The following is a 24,026-nucleotide window of genomic DNA, read 5'->3' as shown; positions in this document are numbered from 1 at the left end:
CGGAGCAGGCTGACTGACTTTTCTTAGACCCAGTGTGGAAAGTTATTACCACTTGGGAAATCCAAACATGTGATTTCTTTAGATCAAATGCTTCTTATGCCTCCATTAGTCAAGTGAATAATGACTCCCTGACTGTGGCGCTAGGTCAGATGAAGCCCAGAGGGTCGGGCTCTGAGGCCCCACGACTATCCCTCATCACCTGATAGGCAGAGTCACCTGTGCCCAGTCACCTGTGCTCACCTTGGGCCCAACCTGAGCTCTGGCCTCTTTCCGAGCCCTCACCCTGGGCTCATTGGGCCTGGCTGCTTTCCTGGCATTCAGAAGACAGACCCAGATGGCTGGGCTGCACTGCGCTCTGCTCCTTAACAAACCCATAATTCTGTACTTCCTCGGTACAAATATTCACAGACACTTAAAATTGAACGCCTGCAATAATGCATCTTATGACAGATATTGGGCTTTTTTTCCCTTTGTTTTTCCCCAAAAGATGGCCATTATATAGTTGATAGTATCTCCAAGTCAAGAATAATAAGAATGTGGGCTAGTAGGAATGCTACCACCTAGGAAGCCACCACTAATGCTTCCTAGTGCTAGAGGATCATGCTGGACTTTGGTTCACATCCCCTGGCAAAGTGTGGGGAGGGCCCAGGGAGAGCTCAGAGCAGTCCCTGGACTCCAGCAGCCGACACAGGACTTCCAGTGACTGGAGCTGTCAGCAGGCGATCCGGCCGGAGCAGGCTGGTGGGCGTGGCTGAGGGGTGGCGGGCGTGGCCAAGGGTGGTGGGCGTGGCCGAGGAGCAGGTGGGAACTAGAAGGCCGGGCCTGGATGCTGGTCCTGACTCCCTCTGCTACTGTAGGGCCCCCATAGCACCCGCCCCCGAGGTTACAGCACACACCCCCAACACACACACACACACACACACACACACACACACACACACACTTGTCTCCAGTCAATCGCTGGAACCATTTTATAAGCGGGGACAGAGCGATCACACACAAGGCGGGTCTCCAAAGCCCTTCCGCCCTAAGCCATGAAGCGTGGGGATTCCATGCAGTCGTTTGGTCATTTCCTCACTCATTTGGTCATCTGTACAGTGTGCACTGAGGAGCCACCGGTGCCAGGCACTGTTCCAAGTGCTGGCGGTCCCTACAAACAAAGCAGCCCGGCCCACACTGAGTGGCATTCTAGTCGGGGCACGAACAATGATGAGTGTGTAATGTGCAGGTGGTAAAGAAGGCTCTGGAATTTGCCCCTGGCTGAAGGCTAAGCAAGAAGGGGCAAATCTTGAGTGGGGGCTCAGAGAAGGCCTTCCCGGGAGGCCACAACCGGACAAAGACTTGGATATGTGGTGAGATATGGCAGAGGGCACAGGAGGGGCGGAGGCCCTGAGACAGGAGCCTGACCAGCTGAGCACAGCAATGAGCCAGTGTGGCCAGAGCAGGGTGAGCAAGGTACGGAGTCACAAGGCAGCAAGATGTGGAGTCGGAGGCCTGGCAGTGGGCCAGACAGTGGGAGCCCTGGGGATTTGAACATAGTGGTGACAAGATCTGACGTAATGGTCTAAGATGATCACTCTGGCCAGTGTGCCGGGAGTGGGCAGAAGCAGGGAGATCAGCCAAGAGGCCATTCGTAATCCACAGGAAAGGTGATGCTGGTCTGGACCCGCGTGGCCCAAATGTGGGTGGCAAGGGAATGGATATACTCTCTGGATATATCTTGAAGGCAGTCCGCAGATTTGCTGATGGAAAGGCCGGGGGCGGGTAGGAGACAAAGGGAGGGGGCAAGGACGACCCTAAGATTTTTGGCCTGAGCAAATGAAAAGACCGCATGGCCATCAAGGTGATGGGAAGTGTGCAGGAGAGCAGGCTCTAGGCAGGATGAAGCAGGAGCTTCCCAGGTGTTCTGCCCTGGGGCGGGAAGGGGGTGAGGGAGGCAGAGGCATTCTGGGGGCCATAAAATTACAGGGGGCCTGTCGGGCCCACTAGAGCCAAAGGCCCCTGAAGAACTGTTCAGGAGAGAAGTGCAAAAATGCCGAATGCCTCCCCGATTCCCCTCCGCTCCATCCCCTGGTACCCTGTAAGACAGGCCTCTCTTCCGGCAGCCCGCTGTTTGTCCTGAAACGCCACCTCAGATGCCTGGCCCCCTGCTCACCTAGTGGCTCCGACAGCCGCCCTAGCGACTCCCGGCAGCCGGGTCTCCAACCGTAGCGGGCAACATATATAAACACCCTCCCCAGACAGTCTGAAAATACAGAGGTGAAAAGCACTGCATCCCAAAAAAGCCTCCCGCTAGAGGGACTATTTTTAAAAAGACTCTTAAGAGGTGTGAAAGTGAAGCTGTCTATTATGTTCCTCCGGCAAGGCACCAGATCTTAGGTTTTCTAACAACCAATAAACAGCGCGGCCACTTCTGGCCGGCCGGCCTGCAGGAGGGCCTGTGGCTGCGGCCCTAAGCCAAGCGCACCCCCCAGGGGAAATGATGGGACTCTGGGCATTAGGCGGCCCCAGCAGTCGAAAGGCAAATTGACCTCTCCTAAACACTGTGGGCTCATAGAATCTGAATTAAGCTTGAACTTTGCTGATGTCTCTGAGATTTTTTGCTCCCCCTAAACACCATTTAAGTGTGCGTTATTAGCCCCCTTCTTTGGGCAAGTGCAGCTGCTGTCGCCCTCACAGCTTTTATATGCAGCAAATTGCCCAAAACGCCCAAATACATAACAGGGACTCAGTCTATTCTTCCCGTCTGCCTGAGGGTCAGTTGAAAGCGAATGGAAATAACTAACTCTCCCTCTTGCATCAGCAGGAGAAATGGACGTTTCAAGCCGGGAAGTTCATGGCGAGCTAGTTTTGGTTACTCAAGGTTTCCATTTAAAGGCAGCAGCCAGAAACTTATTTCTAATCTTCTGCTTGAGGAGCGTGGATGTGAACCGAAGGGCTCTGCACACTGTCTGGGGACCATTTCAAAGTGCTTTGCTGTAAAACACAAATTCATCAAGGAGAGGGGGGCCTGAGAGGAGCGTGTGACCCAGGGGAAGACCTGGGAGCACAGGTGGTGTCAGATGACAGGGCGAGGGGTCCCCTCGCAGCCCCCCCACCGGCCCCCCAGCCTGGCGGCCCGCACCCACTGCCACCGGCCTCCACCCCAGCTTTGTGTCTGTCATAACTTGACATGCTGTCAGGTTTAAGACAAAAACATAGTTACATTATCACGCTGAATTATGGCTGGCGGTTGTAAAGATATTGTTTTTAGGTCTGGCGCTTAGAGGCCGCCCTGGATAGCTTTCAAAGAAAATGGAGCTCTCTCGGGCTCAGATTTCATCTAATATGGACTGTTTGATGAGGCTGGAGAGGGAAGACGCGACTTGGTTTCGGCCTCTGGGTGCCCCCACCGACGAGCGGGGCTCCGCACAGTCCGCTGGGGACCAGGCGAGGCCAGGCATCGTCCCCATGCCCCCTTCTGAAACTCTGGAGACGGTGGCCCAGAGCATTTTGTGACAGGAGATCAGTTCCCCCAGAAGGGACTTCGATGCATCCATGATGATCTATAAAAGAAAATAATCTACCCAAATCTAAGCCACTTCATTTTTGGTGACAATTTTACTTTTCTCACCTGGTACCTCCTGAAGGCACCCTCCCGCCCCTCCCCCACCCAGCAAGTATGATAGAGACTGTTCTTCAAACCTTAAACTAAAAATACCTTCGAAAGACAAACGTGATATTCTAAATGTCACCGCAGAAGACTACAAGAGCAGTTAGTTTCTATTTATCACAAATATTGTCTGATGCTCCGCATCTAAAGAATACTCTTGATTAGAAGGGCCCTTCCTTTTGTTCAGTGCTTCTAAAAATATAAAGACTATCGTAAAAAAAAATAAATAAAATCCTAGTACAGGTGACACAAATCTTTCCCATCAGACTTAATTTTTTTTTTTTTTGCCAGAATTGGGGTAGCACATTATGAGGAGGATTCAAAAAGAATAATTAAAGTTCTACACGGACACAGATCTGCCTCGGGGAGGACCTTTTATGTTGTTTTGCATTTCGTGTGTCATTCAAAAGGTTTGCAACTGGGAAATGATGTTGAACTAAAATAAGACAAGAACACATTGACTGAAATTATAACCTGTCCAGTGAGTTGACACCCCTTTAGACAGCTCACCACGATGGCTCTGGAGCCACCACTGCTCTACGTGTGGGTGACATTTAGACTCTGCACAGTGGCACAGGGAAGGAGCAGTCTCAGAGTGGGGACTGTGCACACAGATCCCAGGATGGCAGAGGAAAAGCAGAGAGAATCATCTGGCACCCGCGAGACGTCCGTTTGCTGGCTGAACAGGAGTCAGCCCAAGAAGCCTCGCTGACCGCTCTGGGACCTAGTGTGTTTTATTTGGTTTGTAACCAACGTACTGTTGGTTTTTGTTGTTGTTGTTGTTGTTGTCGTTTTTGGGGGGCTTTTTTTGTTGTTGTTGTTAATATTTGAGCCAACGTTTAGCAGTAATGAAGTTTCTCATAAAGATCCAGATGTCTGGCTCCGTTTACAAAATGGGCAGCTGTGGTAACACCCGCCCGGCTTTCCCTTCTGGTGTCACTGGAGGAGCAGAGTGGAGGCTGCCCATCCAGGCAGGGCATTCACTCCCTAGTCGTCCACAGTCCCTGCCACTCCCTTTTGTATGTCATCGCTGGGACTGAGTGTCAGCCAGCGCTTATCCTTGTATTTGGAGGGCTCTTTTATGTACCGTAATGAACGGATAAATATTTAAGAAAAATAGAATTGAAAAAAAGGCAGATGTGAGGCAGCATGTCTTAAGCAATTACAACAAAGACCCCTCCTTTGCGGAAGTGAAGAATGTCCCAATATGCATATATGCAAATATCAAGCCTGTATCACTCATTCGTGCCACCTGCCTGGCATCGCTGGGCATTTATTCCTTCAACAGATATTTACTGAGCGCCTGCTGTGTGCCAGGCACTGCTCTAGGTGCCAGTGATACATCAGCTAGCAAAGCAAACAAAAATGTCTGCCCCCTTGGAGCTTGTCTCTTTTCAACGAGTACAGAAAATTACAAAATAGTTGGACGTGAGAAATGAAGGATTCCCACGTGTGCTAGAAAGTGAAAAGTACTATGGGGGGAAATAGAGCAGAAAGAAAACACTGGGAGTGCGGGGAGGGGTAGCAACTTTTGATATTCATTTGATACGCATTTGAGTTTGTGAGCTTGGGCTTTGCTTTCTCTGCCTTCATGATCCCGACCGACTCACCCTCCTGCAGGAAGTCTTCCCTGACTACTTTATCTTCGACAGACCTCTCCCTTCTCCGGGAGACAACAGCACTGACCAACGGCTACACACACTTTGGCTCTAATGAAGAACATGCATTGAGCTGCTTGGGGACCCCTCGGCACCATGGAATAGCCAGTCTCTGCTTTCAGGGGGATGAATCTAACTTGGGGATGAGGCAAGTGTGGAAATTACTCTCAAAGTAAGTATGAGGAGCATACAGGAGGGAGAGAGAAAGTGGTGTCCGAAGTTCAGAGGGGAAGGCATTTCCTGAGGCCTGAGAGCGAGGGGAACAGGGGCACATGCACCAATGGTCCTCCCACTTCCTCACGGCCCCCCTCAGACCCTGGTTTTGACTCCCACCCGGAAGAGATGGAGTGGAGGCCCCTTAGTCCTAGTTCAAGGCCTCAGCCTCTTTCCAACCCACTCTCCCAACCCCATTTCCCCCAGGCCTTTCCTTCAGCAAACGCTTTTGTTAATGCTGACGCCAGGAAAAAAAGGCACCAGAAATACAACTGTCAAAAAAAAGGGGAAGAAAAAAAAAAGGATAGAGAATACAAGTCAAGAGAGAAATTTCTCCAGGAAAGGGTACAAACGTGTCAGAACGTAGCATGCAGTAATGCTCAGCTTGCGCATACAATAAAGAAAATAGAAGGTCTTTGAAACGGAGCATAAAAAAGAGACGCAAAGAATCAAAATGTAGATGATCAAACAGGAGAAGGACTCGGAAAGAAATGGAAGAAAAAATAAAGCCACTTAGCCACAATAAAAAATAAAATAAAATAAAGCCACTTTTTAGAAAGAAGTCTTGTTAGAAGCCGAATCAATTGCACAAACACTACTGACAACAAAGAGGTACAGAAGAAGCACTTGAGAAAATCCAGCAAAATAAAATTGAACTTGTCAAGAACTAAAATTAATGAAAGAAAACAAAAATGATGGGCAAGGCAAAGGAAATTCATCATGCGTGTAACTGGTGGATGTGAAGAACATGATATTTTACAAAGTAACAAAAAAAATCAAAGATATAATAAAAGAAAACTGTCTTCAAATAAAGGAATGTAATCTTTCGATTGAAACAGGACACCGAGTCTTAGGAAACCTTGGTGCATTTTAGATTTCATGAATAACAATAATGATAATAAAATGCCTGTGGATTCCATATTAAAACAACAAACACACAAATAAGCAAACAAAAAAAAATAATAAAGTAAAAAAAAAGTTTTGAGAATATTATTAAAATGTATACATGTGTATAAAAGGTAACAGCCAGAATATTTAAAACACGACTTTTCCATACTATTGGTGGAAAAATACACCATAAAAAGCACACAAATAACAAAACAAAGAAAGCTGAGATAATATAGCAGAATAAGAAACAAAATAACGACAGAGAAAAAAAACAAAGTAAAATGACAGAACTAGAACCAAATATATTTTTATATCAATAAGTGTAAGTAGGTCAATCTTACTTCTTAAAAGAGAATGGTTTATACTGAATGTTAAAAGCAAAACAAAATGTTACCCTGTATATGCAACTGACCTAAGGCAACGTGACTCAGAAAGATAAAAATTAGGATGATTGGCAAAAACTTAACATGAACACATAATATGCAAGGAAGTAGGGTTTTGATAATTTTATCAGGTGAGTTTAAATTTAAGGCAAAAGTATTTCACCAGACCAAAAGAGACACTTCATAATGGTCAACTGAACAAAACACTTTGATTCTGACTGGATCATTGAGCCCCGAAACAATTCACAAAGCAAAAAACAAAAAACAGAAACAAAAACCAAAAACGAAAAAAAAAAATAGATATATATATATATGTAGCACAATTGATAAGGTAAATCGAATAGAAATCCATCAAACTCCCTTATCTTAAAATAGAAAACACCCACTCTTGTCATGTACCTGTAGGATGTGAACACAACTGATCACAAAGAAATCTGGCACAAAACCAAAACTCGAGGCAGGTAGATCTCTAAGCAACATGGATGTCCTAGATGTTATACCCAACATAGAAAATAAAACAGAACCAAAATAAATAAACAAACAAATAAAGCATTGAAAACCTTTGAAAGCTGAAAATCACATGGGATAAGGTAAAAATTTAAAGGAACATTGCAGAATCCCTGGTTTAAAAAACTTCATTGCATATCAAAGGGGTTAAACAGGAGAAAACATAACCTTAAAAATCTAGGATATTCAATAAGAAAGAAAGTAAAAAAGTGGACCAAACATTCAATTTACAATGAAGAGAAAGAGGAACCATATACATCCAAGAAAAGCAAAAAATTTATTCAAGTAACGGCAGGAATTAATAAAAAAAATAACATCTAATGAATACATATCTTTGTAAGGGGATACACGGAATAGATAAATCTCTAGCTATATCCGTGGTTCTCAACTAGGGATGATTTGTTCCCCCAGGTGACATTTGGAGATGTCTAGAGGTATTTTTGGTTGTCACAGATGGGGAGCTGCTAGACCACTTCATGGGCAGAGCCCAGGGATGCTGCTAAACATTCCCCAGCACCCAGGACAGCCCAACGGCAAAGAATTACCCGACCCAAAATGTCAGTGATGCTGAGGTTGAGAAACTGAGCTATTGATAAAGACCAGAGAAGGATGCACAAATTCACAGAATTAGAAATAATAATATGGACATATTAATAACAGGAGAAATACTAAAAGCTAAAGTTTCATTTTATGCAAATAATTGTTTCATTTTGTGAAAATAATTTTAAGTAGATAAAATGGATACACTTTTTAATGCTTTCTTTATTTTTGAGAGAGAGAGACAGAGAGACAGAGCGTGAGAGGGGAAGGTGCAGAGAGACAGGGAGACACAGAATCTGAAACAGGCTCCATCCAGGCCCTGAGCTGTCAGCATAGAGCCCAATGTGGGGCTCGAACCCACAAACCGTGAGATCATGACCTGAGCTGAAGTCAGACACACTTAACTGACTGAGCCACCCAGGCGTCCCAAATGGAAACATTTTTATGACAGTCGGAATTACCAACATTAACCCCAGAAGAGAAAGAACTTAAACAGGCAATTACCATGGGAAAAAGAAAACAAAACAAAGCAAAACAAAACACTGATAGAGTTGTCACAGAGCCATCTCAAAAATGCATGAGGCCCAGATGTTTTCACAGGTTAATTCTGTCAATCCTTCAGAAGACAGATGATACCAAAGCTATTTTAACTGTTCAAGATCTTAAAGAGAGAAGAAAAATCTCCTAATTATTTTTTGAAGGTGGTATAACATTGACACCAAAGTTTGATCAAGACCTAAAAAAAAAGAAAGCTATAAATCAATCATACTTTTGAACAGCAACGCAGTAAGTCCTCAGGAATGTCTTAAAAAGTAGACTTCAGCAGTAGTACATTAAAAAGAGAAACAGGCCTCGGTCGAGTCGTTGATTGCTTAAATAAAAATGTGTTTTAATATAAGGAAATCTATTAAGATGATTCACTATCTTAATATTTTAATAGTATATCAAACGCAGAGAAATATCATCTTCACAAATGCATGAGGCATTTATAAATTTAAACACAAAGCCCTGATCAGAATAAATAAACAATTAACCAAACAGTCATAGAAGGGTTTCTGCAGCATGCATGTGACAAGATGCTTAGTCCTGAGACGCTCCGATCAGGTCTAAACAGGTCCAACACCGCTGGCACTCAACCCCTTTCCCAAACGTATTAGTCATTGCAGTGCAAAAGAAGAAATAGGAGGTTCTATATTTGTTAAAAAGAGGGAAGAAGATTATTATTTGTAGGTACTAAGATTCATACCAGAATACTTATAGGAAACTGCTGAAAAAAAAATATATGAGAAACAATAGGGCAATTCAGCAAGGTGGCCAGTGGTAAAAGGAATATACAAAAATCAGTAGTTTCGATTAACCCAAACAATAACCAATCGGGAAAACGCAGCTAAAGAAAAGATTTGATTTACAGTGCAGGATGTTGTGAAAGGAGAAGTGAGGGAATAGCTAGAAATGAACCTATGTGTGAATTTTAGGTCCAATAAAAACAAATGAAAGCAAACAAACAATTGTGAAGAATGACCCAGCAACGTGCATAGAAAGCCCCATTTTGCTCTTGGACATAAGACTCTAAGTAGTAACAGTGCTAATTTTCCCTCTACATTGTATTTCCTCATCCCTCCAAAAACTTCTGCTGAGTCTTTTGTGGGGAGAATAATGTTTGAACTAAGAGTAAATACTATATAAAAATAAATATGAAACTAGATGGCAAAATTCCGAGAAAGAAATATAGTAAGCTTTCATAGATATTATGCTGAATGATATACCCATTAATAAATTTTGGAACAGGTGTACAGACAGTAGATAGGCCAGTTGAGCAAAGCAGAGAGGAGAGAAACAAACATAAACGTGCCCGAGAATTTAGTAAATGATAAAGTTGCCTTTTTTAATCAGTGAGAGGAAGAATTATTTAATAAATGGTGTTCAGTAAACTGGCTAGCCACTGGGTTAAGAGGAGGGTAAAAAACCTCCTCATTCACTTCTTCCACCAAAATAAAATCAAGATTATTAAGGGCCTAAAAGTCAAAGAAAAATCAAAATGATAAGATGTAGGTTAATATAAAACCTAAAAGTGAGTAAATTACAGAAGCCATAATATGACAGATAAATCCAAGTATTAAACACTCTAAAGCCTCATTATAATTAAAAAAAACTATAAACAAAATCAAAAGGCATATGACAAATTAGGAAAAATATTTATAACACAAATGTCAGAAAAGGGCTAATTTCCTTAATATATAATACGCTCTTGAAAATCAGTGAGAAAGATATCAATCATTCAATAGGAAAGAAACAGGCAAATGATATGAAAAGGCAATTCACAGAGAAAGAAATAGAAATGACTTCTACACATATGGAAAGATGTTCAGTGTCACTCATAATTAAAGACATGCAAATAAAAACAATGAGAAACCTATCAGATGGCCAAAGGTTTCCATCTTTGAGCATTTGTGCTTCTTGGAACTTGTATGGGAGCCCCTCATTCCCTCCCCTTTTCTCTCTCTGTCTCTCTCTCTTGTGAGAGAAAAAGAAGAAAATTATGTGTATATATATATATATATATATAATGTGTGTATATATATGTATATGTAATTATATTACATTATATACAATGTAATATATGTAGATATTATATTATATTATATTATATTATATTATATTATATATGTACATACATATCTATGTATACACATATGTACATAGTTATAGTTATTCATCAACAGGGAACTGGGTAAATCATGGTAAACCCCTACACAGAAATTAGGGACTTTGCAACTATCAACAAAAATATAGAAGATGTGGAAAATACGCATGATATATTGATAAGGAACAAATCAAGGTATAGAATGTATACATAATATGTCCAGTTGTGTTTAAAAATGTATACACATACGTATTTGCTAGAAAATTTACTGAAATATACACATTTTCTCTGGTGCCTGTCAATGGGGCTGGACTAAGAGTTTAAGGTCGAGGAAGACTCACTTCCCATTATACAGGTAAATCCTTTTGTACGTTTGAATTTTACAATGTGCATGTATTCAAATAAACAAAACACCCTTCTGGAGTGCTCGGAAAGTGATGGGGGCGTGTCCAAAGGCCAGTTTGAAGGTGCCCCCAATGGCCAGTGCTCTGACAATTTCAGCAACTAAATCATAATAGTAATGGATTTATAACTCATAGAATAAAATAAATATCCATGAATCCATACTGATGAAAAAAACACACTGAATAACTAATGGGAGTGAATATCCTTTCCTTACAGAAGAATTCCAACTTAAGAAATTTATGAGAGTACAGGGGTATCTGGGGGGCTCAGTCAGCTAAGTGTCTGACTCTTGGTTTCGGCTCAGGTCATCATCTCAAGGTTCATGAGATCAAACCCTTAGATGGGTTCTGTGCTGATAGCGCAGAGCCTGCTTGGGATTCTCTCTCCCCCTCTGTCTCTCTGCCCCTCCCCTGCTCATGCTCTCTTTTTCTCTCTCAAAATAAATAAACATTAACTTTTTTTTTTAACGTTTATTCATTTTTGAGAGGCAGGAAAAGATAGCATTTGGAGGGGAGAAGGGGCAGAGAGAGAGGCAGACACAGCATCCGAAGCAGGCTCCAGGATCTGAGCTGTCAGCACGGAGCCTAAGGCAGGGCTCGAACCCACGAACCGCAAGATCATGAACTGAGCCAAAGTCAGATGTTTAACTAACTGAGCCACCCAGGCGCCCCAATAAATAAACATTATAAAAAAGAGATATTCAGGAGTACACAAAGTAGTGAAAATTAAAAAAAAACAACAACACACAATTAGAACATCATTAGTAATCATTGTTATAGCCAGGCTGCACTAATGCACATAAAAATTAGGGGGCACAGTACGAGAATCACAAGGATATTTGCATTGTCTCCAAGTAGCAACCCAGAAGATACGTTTTCATTACGAAGGAAAAAAATAGTAACTCTACAGCTGAGAAATGTGGAAGGCCCCTTCTTAACCAAGTGATCAAACTTAGAAAGAGACACATGAGCCTCACAGGCCTCCTAATATGATGCACTGAGGGGACACAACAGGATTCCCATGGCATCTTGTCTGTATGGGTAACTGCAGTCTAACCATGAAAAAATAGCAGCCAGATCCACGTTCTACAAAAGAGTCAGCCAGACATGTTAAGGTCGTGAAGGACAAAGGTTGGAGGGAGCTGAGGACACAGGACAGTTAGATGCCATGCGAGATCCTGGTTTGGAGCCTGGCCCACAAGGATATTGGTGGGACATTGGCTAAATACGAACAAGGTTGACTGAATAAAATTGAACATTAGTTAATAACTTTGGCATCAAGGTTAATCTCCTGGTTTTTGATAATCAAACTAAGGAAATGCAAGATGTTAGCATTTAGGGAATCTTGTGCTATTTTTACAACTCTTTTTGGAAGTGTGACAGTATTTCAAAATAAAAAGTTTAAAAGGTAATTTTCAAACCCTGTTCCAGGAAGTCCCGCTGGGATGAGCAATGAGAGATACAAGACGGTTGACAGATCAGCACGTCATTCAATCAGAGTGGAAAATCCCAGTAACGTGGCCTCTTTTCCCTGGGACTTGGTCAGCCTTACTCTGGGATGAGAAGCTCTGGTCACTCCCCAGCAGCACACCCCACCCCAGAGGTCCCAGTGAGGTGCAAGGAGGCGCACCTTTTCTCCGGTTAGCCAAGAGATGGTAGTGCCCCCATATTTAGGGAGGTCCCTCCGGAATAGAAATGTTGCACATGGAGCCTCAAGAGTGTGTTTGAGCCCGGCCTTAAATTTAAATACTTACAGCCCAGGGCCTCAACATCCTGTTGGGTTTGGAGAGAACGGGGCACATTCTAAAACCATCTCCTATCCACTTGAGCGGTCTTGGAAAGTGACTCATTCATTCATTCATTCATTCACAGTTTCCCATCTCTCAATCTGTAAAATCTGGAGAGTAAAGTCACCACAAGGGTAAATGATGCTCCTGAAAGCACTAAATCCTTAAGATGGACTGCTCATTTCATGATCTCCAATCCCTTTAAGAAGATAGGGCAAATCGCCGAGGACACGAGACCAGTCCTCAATTCAGTGTGCAAACCCGGGAAGCTGAAATAAGTGTTCCCGAATGCCCAGGACCAAACAGCAGAAGGTTGGTGCATTGGAGCCTTGACTCCTAGCTCCCAGGGCGCCACCAGTTCACGCTTAAGAGATGAAAATTATTTTGAAAACCAAGGGCAAAGGCCACAGGCATATATTTGCAGCAGATTATTGACACGAGTGTGCCATGGACCTAGCCAATCAGAAAGTAATTTTATAAACACTGTTATTAAACAGAAGGGCAATTACTTTAAGTACTGGAAAAATGTCAGGGTCATACATGAATTTTGTGGGTATCACATTTTATTTGACACTCAGTGGATCAATGACTCCAAGTAAATTTATTCAGAAATAATATGCACCATGTCACCAACCTTCAAGCTAAACCTCCCCTATACATATTGCCCAAATTTACAGAGGAATAATTCCTGATTTATTCAGTTTACTAAGTATCCAAAAATGCATTCAAAGCTCTTTATACATAAAAGTATGGAAGTAATTAAGGATTATGTGCTAAGTGTACAAACATGGCTTATATGGCTGCATTTTAGAAAAAGGACCCTTTTTATTTCTGTCTTTGTCAACTGAACAGAGTAGAGGGTTCTAATGTACTGTAATGAGTGTAAGAGGGGCCCGAGGGCAGCTTTTCTGTGATGCCTGTTTGTAAACTGAGTGGCCTTGAGGCCTTGGGCTTTCACGCTCCCCCACCCTGCATTTCATATTTCTGCTGGAGCCACAGGGAAGGGAGCACAGAGAGGACACTCCAGGAGCCAGTGCCATTTCACATCACCTCACAGGACAGATTTCCTCCAACGTCAAATGGCCAGGTAGCTTATTCCACCCCAACAGGGTTTGGAATGGCTCCCAGTGACCCTAGGGGTCCCCTGGCCTCCCCTCTCTTGGCAATGACTGTTCTATTTTACATGGGTGGTCTATGCATTAAAAGGTAGGGAAGCCGAGAACGGGACACACACAATAGGCCCTCCATGAAAATACAGCAAATAAATGAATGACTGACAAGCTTTCTGAAGTCATCAAACACAGTAGGAATAAATAATAGAGGTATCTCGGTGATGCCACATTTGGTAGGGCCTAAATTTTGAGAAGTCTCAGAAGAATACATTAACCTGGGCATGATAGTTCTCAGGGTTGGAGGCGGCTCCCCCCTGCCCCCCCCCACCCCCCAGGAGTGGCCTTGCATACATGAGCCCTTGTCTGCCCCTCCACCCACTGCAACGATGACAGTGAGCAGACAGACCTGCCCTTGGTTCAGGGAGAATTGTTGAGCCCTCAAAGAGGCAAACAAAACAGGTGGCCGCGGGAGGTGTGCTCTAAGGGATGCAGGTCTAAGAACCCAATTTGTCTTAAAAGCCTGAGATAACATGAAGCTCTGTTTCTTCCTGTTTTGACAACTAAGCTTCTACTCTGCTCCCCATTCATACAAAACTACATGGAAAGACCTCATCCCCCATATTGGCTGACTTGGGTGTCCTGAAACAGAATGTGGTGATAGAGCAGCCACCTATAGACTTCTCACACTCTCCAGCCCTGAGGGGGTTCCCTGTGAGTCTCATAGGGGACAGACCCAGGGCAGGTGGACCAGCCTTGCCAGCATCTTGGAACTGTTCTGCCAGATGGGAGTATGGTTGCCTGTCCCCAGCACTGCACAAAAGGCATATATTATTTAGATCCATTTTTAAGATCTAAGTAAATTAGAAATATTGTTTTTTCTCTTTTCTTTTCTTTTCTTTTTTCTTTTCTTTTCTTTGTTTTGTTGAAAAGGGAGGGAATGTATTATAACATCCATATACTTGTTTGTCTCTCCACTAGAAAGAAAATACTGGGGCCTCCTGGGTGGCTCAGTCAATTAAACATCTGACTTAGGCTCAGGTCATAATCTTACAGTTTCGTTATTTTGAGCCCCACATCAGGCTCTTTGCTGCGTGGAGCCTGGTTTGGATCCTCTATATCCCTCTCTCTCTGCCCCTCCTCTGCTCTTTCTCTCTCTCTTACTCTCAAAAATAAATAAATACTAAAAAACAAAGAAAATACTGAGGGCTGGGAATATACTTCTGTCTTTCATCTTTGTATCCTCAATGCCTAACACATAGTAGGTGTTCAGTAAATATCTATGGCACGAATGGATGGATGGGATGGATGAGTGGATGGATAGAGGCACAGAGGAAGGGAGGAATAGATGGAGGAACGGATGGATGGAGGAATGGATGGATGGAGGAACGGATGGGTAGATGGATGGATGGAGGGATGGATGGAGGGATGGATGGAAGGATGGAGAGATGGATAGAGGGATGGAGAGAGGGAGGGATGGATGGATGGAGGGATGGATAAATGGATATAGGAATGGAAGGAAGGAAGGAAGGAAGGAAGGAAGGAAGGAGGAAGGAGGAATGGATGGGTACATGGATGGATGGAGGAATGGAAAGAGGGAGGGATGGATGGAAGGATGGATGAATGGATGGATGGATGAACGGATGGCTGGATAGATGGATGGAGGAATGGAGAGAGGGAGGGAGGGATGGATGGTTGGATGGAAGAATAGAAGGAAGGAAGGAAGGAAGGAAGGAAGGAAGGAAGGAAGGAAGAAGGGATGGATGGAGGAATGGAAGGAAGGAATGAAGGGTGGATGGATGGATGGATGGATGGATGAACAGATGGGTGGATAGATGGATGGAGGAATGGAGAGAGAGAGGGATGGATGGAGGGATGGAGGGATGGATGGAGGGATGGAAGGAGGGATGGAGGGATAAATGGATGTAGGAATGGAAGAAAGGAAGGATGCATGGATGGATGGATGGATGGACGGATGGAGGGAGGAACAGATGGGTGGATGGATGGATGGAGGAATGGATGGGTGGATGGATGGATGGAGGAATGGAGAGAGGGAGGGATAGATGGAGGGATGGATGGATGAACAGATGGGTGGATAGATGGATGGAGGAATGGAAAGAGGGAGGGAGGGATGGATGGTTGGATGGATGGATGGAGGGAGGGATAAATGAAGGAAAGGAAGGAAGGAAGGAAGGAAGGAAGGAAGGCAGGCAGGCTGGCTGAGTGCATGGATGAGCAGATGGATGAATGCTTTGAGGCACTTGCCTTATGTGACAGTGTAGCAAAACCAGTTCCACTGTCATAGCTGATGGCCAACCTAAATGTACAAGCCTCATCTCAGACCGCTACCATGAGCTGCTTAATCAGTTAAGAAACAATTCCCTTAACACGTTTCATTGGGCCCTCACAATAGCTCTGTCAGAGAGGCCTGGCAAGAATTATTTTGCCATTTGTCAGATACAAAAACTGAGCATCAAAGATGCCAAAACCTAGCCACACAACTTTTAAGAAGCAGAGTTAGGAGGAGAACTTAACTCTACAAAAATACATTTGAAGCTCCTTATTTACAAACTCATGAAAAGTAGTTAAGAATCACATGGGAAGGAGCACAAGATGTATTTCATGGATCTTAGCGAACCACATACTTAATCATGTTTCCATTTTCGTATTTACTGCTAGAAGGCTCAGATCCCAATATGCAGCCTACCTCTTAGAGGACAAAACCTCCTGGTTTGGGGTGCCTGGGTGGCTCAGTCGGTTATGTGTCTAACTCTTGATTTTGGCTCAGGTCATGATCTCACAGGTTGTGAGTTCGAGCCCCACATCGGGCTCTGCGCTGACAGTGCGGAGTCTGCTCGGGGTTCTCTCTCCCTCTCTCTCTCTGCCCCTCCCCTGCTCCAGCTCTTTCTCTCTCTCTCAAAATAAATAGATAAACATTAAAAAAGACAAACTCCGGGTTTAATTGTGTAAACTACCTTAAATCTTCCCAAGAGCCAGGAAGGGGCCGGGGGTTTGGGTATGTATGTGGGGAGTGCTGAGACAGGAAAGGAAAGCATGCAGTTACACTGTCATGGTCCAGAAGCAACCCCTTCTCCAGCTGCTCTGTCCATGGAACACCACGAACTGCGATGCTGTAGTGAGCAAACCAAGAGGTCAGACAGGGATGGGGCTGTCTGTTTCCTGGCCCTCACCACTTCCGTGGCTGACTCTGGGCTTTGATGCGAGAACCCACACCCCTCCCAAGGGGCCACATGACAGTTTTAGTCCCTGATCATAGCTCCGAGGTGACATTCAGACTCCGATGCCCACTCCTGAAGCATCAAGGAAACTGGTCACAATGTCAGGGGGAGGGAAGGTCCTGATTCTTCTTTAGAGAGGGTCACGGCAGCTTTCTACAATGGAAGTCATATGAATGACCTGTCCTGGCCCCCTCAGAAAGCTCCGGAGAGAACTTTGGTGATCAAGTCTCCTGGTCCCCAAACTGCCCAGACCTAGTTCCTCAGAGGCAGAAACAGCACCTGACCTGACTGTGTCCTGCACCGGCGTCCTCCAGAGCCCCTGGACCACGAGCCAACACGGCCCATTCTAAACCACAGGTTGGAGTCCTCTGGCCTACAGCTGGGTAAACAGCTGGCACCCTGTGAATGTTCCAGAAGCTGCATCCTGGCTGAGTCCCCTGAAGGCCCACTGTGATCCTGTCCAGCAAACCCACTCTGATGCACATCAGATCACCCATACAGCCCGCCATGCCTCCTGCACCTACAGATGCCCAAGCCAAGCATTCGTCTTCCTGTTACCCCAGGAAGTGTTTACCTGCAAAACTTGGCCCAGGCAAATACTTCCTAGAAATCCATTCCATCTGCCTGATAATTATCTTCATCAGGTTTCAAGGTTCCTTCTGGTCTGGCACTTGATGAAAAAGTCCCTTTTCACGTGAGTCGGACCATTTAAGATTTTGTAAATATTATTCCAAACAAATCCATGTTAAAAATCAATTGTAATTTCTCTTCTATGAATTTGTTGTACAAATACAATTGTATTGTACGCAAAAGATATTTGGGGTGGCCTTGTTCCAAGTAACAGAAACTCGCAACAACTCAACACAATCCTGTGTGAATGGGCATCGATCCCAGGCTGGTTAAATAGATTATTGCACATAAAAGAATACTATACAACTGGTAACATTGTAACTTGAGTCTAAAGTCAATACTTCTAACATCTACCTCATTCTTTTTAAGTGAAAAAAGCAAATTGTGGAGAACATCTATTGTGTAAATATTGTATGATCGCATTTGCAAAAAAAAAGAATAAGACTGCACAGTAACACATAAATATATGTTTGCCATATTATCTATATATATAATAGGAATTTTTCTCTATTTTACTATTTTCTATTTTTATGTTACTTTGATTTTTTAAATATAATTATAAATATAAAGATAAAGAGAGGAGGTGAAACAGTTATTGATGAACAAAGGAGAGCTTAATTAAAATTCACAATGAAAATAATCACAAAAATATCTTCATCACAAACTATCAAAAAAGCCTCACTTTGCATGCCTAAAACAAAGCAAATTACCCATAAATGTAAAAAAAATCATTTGAGAGCACGTTATAGCTCCTCTCAGTCACAAGGAATGTGTGGAAAGAATCTAATCGTGTTTTGCAGTGTGTGCGATTCAGGAATCTTCTGTCAATAATTTTGACAAAAATCATTACACTGCGGAGCTTCAAGAGGGTGAGAGGATCATTTTATCCAAGTTGCTCAGCTTGCAGATGAAGAAGAAACCCAGAAGGTATGCATTATGCAGACAGCAGGGCGATGGCTTGCCCTGGGAACCCAGATACCCATGTTCTGGCCAGTATGCCCGGCATTGCCCTGGGGGACACTTGAGGCGGCCTACACATCCACTCTGACATCCTCACTCTCTTTTCCCTCTTCTGTTCCAGCAAGTGGCCCTACTCTGGCCCCTCCTCCATTTGTTTCTGGGCCCCCAACTGACAGCTTCCCCCAACATGTGATGAGCACTGGCCGGACCCTGGCCCAGTGGCCAGCACTTTGTACCACAGATCCTTTCCCTACTCAGCCACATCTTCCTGTTCACAGAGGAGGAAACTTAGGTATAGAGAGACCGACCTTCTCAAGATCACAGAGCTGGGTGAGGGTCCCAAATGGATTGGAGTCCAAACTAATGGCCTGCGGAGCCCAAGCTGCTACCACCCTCCCTTGTGGGTGTGGACCCCAATTCCATTCACACTCAGGACTGTTCCTCTCTGAGCAGCACTGTTCCATCATGGATCGACGGCCATGTGAGAAAGGAGACAACTTCCCTTGCCTTCAAATGGAGTCAAAATTGACCAAAATTCTCCCAAGTAAGGTGTCCCCCAGCCCAGACGTGGCATTGGAAGAGACAAGATGATGTGGCCCCTCTCCAGTGGGGTGAACACTGCCAACGTCAAGGATGCAGCAACACTCTATGCCCTTAGGATAAACACTCCATTCCAGCTGGACAGGGCTGGGCACTGCACAGCTGTGATGACAGAGGCCACAGGGCACCCAGGAGAACTGAAGTCACCCAGCACTTGAAAAGAGGAGGATGCCTTTCAAAGGCCGTGAGAGATTTCCGTGTCCTCGTAGGCACATTTTCCTAGAGATACCTGCTCTTTCAATTTGCCAGCAATCTGCACGTGATCTCAGCTTGGGATCCCAGAGAAGACTTGTCGTCTGGAGTCTTGGCTCCTTTCCCCCAACTTTGGGCTTTTCAAATAGCCAACCTCTTTTCCCTCATCAGTTGCAATTTGACTCCCTCGAAGCTTGAAGCAACCAGGGTCAGTCTAAGCTATTCTGAACTTGTCTTTTTATGGGAAGAAAGCGGGGAGGGGCAGTCACAGAAGAGGGGTAGGCATCTGTCTGGTGCCGTAGCCTATCTGCTAAGCACTCTAATGGCAAAAAGCATCCTCTAGTATCTGCATTTCTCTTGCTACAGCATCAACAGCCAGAGTATATAACTGCCACCTGGTGGGGAATGGGCTTTCTCATCTGTAAAATGGGGATAAACAGCTTTTACCAATATAGCAACGGTGAGGATTAAACAAGATAATGAATATAAATTGCCCAGCAGTATGAACTGCTTTTGAAATGCATGAAGTCCTGCATGGGAAAGACCGCTGTCTCCTGGGATGGGGCGTGGGGTGGGAGGGGGGGTGGAGCATCAAATGGCCTCCCTGGTGTTCCTTGTCCAGAGCCCCACCATGCAAAACTATTCCTGCGTGGAGAGCTGGGGTCCAGGATGTCCTGCCTCTGTCTTAGGTTTGCTGGGCAACATCTGGCCGATCAGCAACCCTCTCTGAACTTCAGTATCTTCATGTGAAAAATAAGGGTGTTGAATTACCATAGGGGCATGCTACTTTTGGATCGACATCGCCTTGGTGCATCCCCAAGGCCCACAATCTCAATTTGTTGGCTGATCTGTCTATCAGAATAAGTTAACCTGTTATGTACTAAGTAGCTTATTCTCCCATGCTGACTCATCAAAGGCATATGTGGTGACCCCTTAGTGCCCGTGATAACAAAGAAGAAACCAATGAAGCTGATATAATTCTCACCAAAAAAACTTGACATTTCCGTAAAGTTCAGCAGCCTTCTTTTTAAAGCTGCATTGTTATTTTATTTTATATTTTCCAAAATGAAAAGATATTCTCCTTATTATAAATGTAATATACACTCAATATCAAAATATAAAATAATACCCAAGTGTGTGAGATAGACTTGGAATATAGACTTCAAACTATTTCCATGCATACATATTATAAATGTGCATATTTTTACAAAAATGAACTCTACTATATATATTCTCTACAACTTAAGAAAACTTAATAGCATATTGCTGGCAACCTTCCATATTTATCCCCAGAAATGTATTTTACTGTTCGAGTGCCTTATCAAATTCCAGTAACCCCCATCACTGGATGCCCGGCTTGTTTCCACTGTTCTCCTCTTGCATACAGCACTGTGTTCAACATCCTCGTGGCTTTCTCTGGGCGCATATTAAATTATTCACTCACATTCATTTCTAGAAGTGGAAATGATGCTTCAGATCACACGTACTTTTCTAAGAAGTATTTTACTTTTTTCCCAAAAATGTTACCGTGTACACTACTGTTTTATGAAATCACCCTTTGCAAATAACACACTCATTTCTACTCCCATCGTCAGTGTATGAGATCAGTGGCACCTCCTTGCTTCCTTTTTGAAATTAATCTTTCTGTTATATATTTAATAGATAAAAGTAATATCCAAAATGATCAATATGATGGTAATTGCAATAAAATGAATATCTGGATACTTTCCACCTGGCTTAAGAAGCAGACAGTACAGTATTTTTACAGGTAAATGCGTGACTCTTACTTGTTAATTTAAAATGACCTGAAATAAAATAATAAAATAAAATAAAATAGTAAAATAAAACAAAAATCAAATGACTTGAAAAGTTGTGAGCCGTCTGTGCTATCTCTACAGGGTCAATGATGTCAGAGAAGATAGGTTGATAATCTCTGTAGTCACAAAATACTCCTGTTTGTCCATCCATCCTTCCATCCATCCATCCTTCCTTCCTTCCATGAATCCATCCATCCATTCATCCTTCCATCCATCCTTCCATCCTTCCTTCCTTCCTTCCTTCCTTCCTTCCTTCCTTCCTTCCTTCCCTCCTTCCTTTCTTCCTTCCATGCATCCATCCATCCATCCCTTCCTTCCATCCATCCTTCCATCCATCCATCCATATTCAACCATCCATCCTTCCTTCCTTCCATGCATCCATCCATCCATTCATCCTTCCATCCATCCATCCATCCATCCATCCATTTTTTATTCATTCCTTCTTCTCAGCATGTCTCTGTTAGTATCTCCTTTCTATTTCAGGCACTGACCAGACATTGAGGGTTCAGGGGTGACCAAAGCGAGGACAGCCGTGTCCTCCTGCAGCCTTCAGTCTAGGGGACTTGGCGGACACTGAACGTGTGTTCCAGCCACAAGCTCCTGAGTGGTTATGATGATCCTGTGTGCGGCTAAAGATAGAGGTCAGAATGGCCGGAGAGCGGAGAGTAGGAGAATAGTCCGGACACACCCAGCAGGCCACACTGTCAATGGACACCTGACACCATGCCTGACTGCGGCTTCTAGCTTCTCCTTGTTTGTCTGGGGCAGGAGGACAGATGCCGATCTTCTCCCAACCATGGTGAAGATTTATTTAGTAGTATTATTTTTAAGCAGCTTTTCAAAGGCAGGATTAAGGTCTCTCGAGAGCACCCAGGCAGCAACCTGCTCTCTGCATCCCAGGTCACGGCAGCTACATTCTACACAGAGGCGCTTCTCTGCCTCTGCGCAGAGTTGATACTGATTAGCGAGCTCCTACCTGGGCTCCCCCAGCCTGCTCCTGGAGCCCTAGCCACACTCCGAAGTCAATAGCCCGGCTCCTTTGGACCAGGTCCCTAAATTTAAGCAAGATAATTGTATGTGTGTGCACAGGCTTGGTGGCACCATGGGACCTCTGAGCTCCCAGCATCACTGATTTAACCTTTTTGCACAAGCTAATTAACTACATGGGGGAAATAGCATCATGTACCCAGTCATGACTTTCGGCTGTCCATGGGAATTTGGTTGTGAGGTGCTCTAAATGTAGCTCTAAATATAAACAAATGTATTTGAACTGGATCAGCATGTCACATAGCTCACAAGAATATGGGCTGCCCAAGGCAGGGACTTCTCTGCCTTGTTCCCGTTTTATCCCCACTGACTTGAGCAGAGCCTGACATATAACATATATTCAACAAATATCTGTTGAAGGAGAGAATGTACATAAACAGCTCATCTGTGAGCAGAGGTGAACATCCACCTGCTTTTCCCCATTCTTCATGGCTTCATCCAAGGGAGCACCTCAAACCCCACCCCCACCCCAATGTATGTTTTTGTCACCATTGCACAGAAAGGTTGTGGGGGACAGAACTTCCCAACAGAAGCCTTCAGTGTATGCAGCAGGCCCTCCTGCTTGGAGGTGAGTTGAGGATAAACGGGGACCAACCTGATGACCATGGAGAGGTGACATTTTTAATGCCCTCTGTTTCCTTCTTTGGGCCAAGGAAGTTCTCTCCCTGGTAAACAAGTTCTAGAATGGAGTTTCTGAGTTTCTCAGGGACCCCTGATCCTCATCCATTCCACTGCATCACCACCCCTGCCCTCAGCATTACATGATCCAACAGTGACCTTGGGAGAGCCTGGGTTCTTACAGCAGGAACTCTCCGACCCACGTCCTTTACCATGAAGGCAACTTTACAACAGCCTTCTGGGTCCCCCTGTATTTACTATGGCTATTTACTATTTACTATGGCTAAATACTATTTACTATGTCTTTATCTATGGCTACCTGCTCTCTCTTGAAGAATAAGATGCTCACTTTGTTTTTTGTGTCTCAGCAACGGGTCCCAGAAAGTGATTCTAACTCCTCTCAGGAGTCACGACCCCATTGGGAGTCTCAGCCATATTTGTGGGTTCGTTTGCATTACAGAGATGCCCATACTCCGATTTTGTATTCAACTGAGGGGGGTCCTGCCATCCTGGGGTGAGGGTTCCTTGGGTGATTCAGGTACGTGGGACAGGGCCCTCTTCTCAGGAGCTGTGTCCAGCAGGCTGAGGGAAAGAGGTCCTGATGTGCCTCCAGTCTGCTGCCCGGGTGTCCCTGGCATGTGACTTTGTAGAATGTACCCTCCCAGAGAGCAATGGTCTTGTATGCCCACTGATAGGTTCTCAGCGCCTAGACTACGCCTGGCAACCGGTAACAACCCAGCAAATACTCTGAATGAGTAGAGAATATGGTCATGGTTTCTGTATATGTTAAATAAAAGTTGCCATTTAGATGAGCTTTTGGAGTAACTTCTTGCTCCCAAAGTTCATAATTTTAGGTTATAGTGTCCTCACCTATGGAACATGGAATGTGGGGGGGGAGGGTCCCTCTTCTAGTCAACTCTTTCCTTGGCCTGGTCTGATAATTTCATGGTTTAGACCCTTTAGTTAAAGACTTTCCCCAGAAAGTGGAGTCAAAATGCCAGCTACACCCTGCTTCAAGAAAACCTCATAAGTGAAAATCAGAAAGGAGTTGCTCAATCAACAACAAAAACAACCAATAAAAAACATTTTACTTTACGAAGAGTCGCTGGAACCAAGGAGCTCTCCTTAATAGGCCCCA

This window comes from Lynx canadensis, chromosome E2 (assembly GCF_007474595.2).
Source record: "Lynx canadensis isolate LIC74 chromosome E2, mLynCan4.pri.v2, whole genome shotgun sequence".
In the NCBI taxonomy this organism is placed as follows: domain Eukaryota; kingdom Metazoa; phylum Chordata; class Mammalia; order Carnivora; family Felidae; genus Lynx; species Lynx canadensis.
The sequence above is the reverse complement of the archived record's forward strand: the minus strand, read 5'-3'. Positions refer to the sequence as shown.